The sequence below is a fragment of the Mizuhopecten yessoensis genome, unplaced genomic scaffold (genome assembly GCF_002113885.1).
Source record: "Mizuhopecten yessoensis strain PY_sf001 unplaced genomic scaffold, ASM211388v2 scaffold10607, whole genome shotgun sequence".
NCBI classification, from domain to species: Eukaryota; Metazoa; Mollusca; class Bivalvia; order Pectinida; family Pectinidae; genus Mizuhopecten; species Mizuhopecten yessoensis.
In genome coordinates this window covers 1-2,221 of record NW_018408631.1, presented here as the reverse complement: position 1 = coordinate 2,221, position 2,221 = coordinate 1, and the positions used below count along the sequence as shown (strand labels likewise).

The following is a 2,221-nucleotide window of genomic DNA, read 5'->3' as shown; positions in this document are numbered from 1 at the left end:
TTACCCATAAGTGTCTGTGAATGAAGTTGGTTGCCAACCAGTACCTTTGAATCATACTTGTAGCCCTTTAGTGTTTGTAAGTAATGTTTGTGTTTAAATATGTTAATTATGGTTTTGACGTGTAATATTTCAATATGTTGGCATAGTAAATTGCACCTATTATTTAGATATTATTTAGATACCACCCCTTTATAAAACATTGTTACTTACTTACTGTTGCCCAAATTGTGTACAATGTTTTGAAAACTACAGCCCCTAAAAGAATTGCTAGTTATTGGCTAATATTTTGTAACTTCACACAAGTTTTTTTTTAATAACTTCATGATAACCACTTGAATGTAGAAAGAGAATTATTTGGTATTTTTATTGTGAAAATAATTATTAACTGCTTTTCCCTCCAATGCCACGAAATGATGAGTAATGCTCTCCAGTGCCAGTAGATGATGTGTGTTAGCCTCCAGTGCCAGTAAATGATGTCTGTTGCCCTCCAGTGGTAGTAAATCATGTGTGTTGCCCTCCAGTGGCAGTAAATGATGCCAATTACCCATCAGTGTGTTTGAATGAAGTTGCTTGCTATCCCAGTACCTTTGAATCATGGTTCAAGCCGTTCAGTGTTTGTAAGTAATGTTTGTGTTTGAATATATGAATTATGGTTTTGACCTGTAATATTTTAATATGTTGGCAAATAACAACCCTTTTGAAAACAGTGTTACTTAGTTACTTTTGCGTAATTTTTTTACAATGTTTTGAAAACTACAGCCTGTAAAAGAATTGCTAGTTATTGCCTAATATTTTCCAAGTTCACACCAGGGTATTTTTAATACTTTCATTCTAAAATATAAATGTAGAAAGGGAATTAAATTTGATTTTTATGCTGGTGAATATTGACCAAATATATAAGTATGTATGTGTGTATGATTTAGGTGATTGTAGAAAGGAGAAGAGGCATCATACAGGAATTGAAGTAGACGAGACATTGGAAATTTGAACACTGTGCCATGAACAGCAACTTCTGAAATACTAATTGAACAAGATCATAGCTTTGATGCAGTCATCATTCCATTGTAGAGGTAGGGATCATTAAATACATCAGCATAAATATCTAAATCGCATTTGAAGTGGTACGCGTTGACATATTGATTGACAATGAGAATAGCATGAGTATACAAAATATGGTATAACATTATTACAGCAAAATGGGTATTATTAGGCTAAATACAGAATAAAGGTGAACAAAGTGATTTATTTTGGTACAAGGGAATGAAAACCACAACCCACAATTAAATTTAATTGTGTTTTTTTCATGTGTGATTATATACTTAAGAATTGGTAGTTTGGCCACGTTAGGCCTCCATATATTTGAAAAAGTAGTTCCAAAATGGCCATTTTTATCTTTCTGTAAACTCAGTCACTATGACATAAATGGCTGTATTGTACATGAATAGTACCAATTTGTCATGTTTTAATACGGGGGGGGACCTCCATATGCATGTTAGGGATAATATTGGTACTATTTTTTCCACATACAAGTTAAATGGAGAATAGGGCACATGTTACAAAAAATGCAATTTTAAGATACAACATACATTCAACACCACTGTTTACAGAATTAACTACCTTAATTGGAAACTACACATTCCAACGAATCTACTGATATATGATGATCTATATATTTGCAAATGATTACTGTTTAAAAGGACTTTCAAATTACAAGGCTTGTTGAACCTTAAGTATTAAGAAATGAATTATTTGCATCGTTTAAAATGGTGTTTAAAAAATAGGACGAGTGCTAAACTTTTTTTTTCATCATATTCTAGGAATTTATGAATGACTGATCAACATTGTGTATTTGTATTTTTTTATTTATATAACACGACATAATAGAGTGTACATGTATTATGTATGGGTTATCAGCGATATGATAGTTATCAACCACACTGTGTGAGTAAGTGGTTCTATGGTGTAATGGTTAGCACTCAGGACTTTGAATCCTGCGATCCGAGTTCAAATCTCGGTAGAACCTTAATTTTATTTGTTTTCTTGTATTTTGTTAATATTTTTTTTAATCTAATGTTTCGCCTATGAGAAAATATCATCAAAACGACACTGTCAAATCATAATCCTTTATTCAGGCACTTGGATATCTATATAACAGCATTTCGCGTAATTTGAAAACTAAAAAAAATATTAGCGCCCACGTAGGGACTCGAACCCTAGACCC

The 2,221-nt window shown here is 32.2% G+C and overlaps 1 non-coding gene across 1 annotated transcript; it reads left to right on the top strand.

Annotated features, from left to right (window-relative positions):
* The first annotated feature begins 1,951 nt into the window (after window positions 1-1,951).
* Window positions 1,952-2,023, top strand: Trnaq-uug. Its single transcript has one exon. It is a non-coding gene; the product is annotated as a tRNA-Gln (tRNA).
* Window positions 2,024-2,221: the final 198 nt, after the last annotated feature.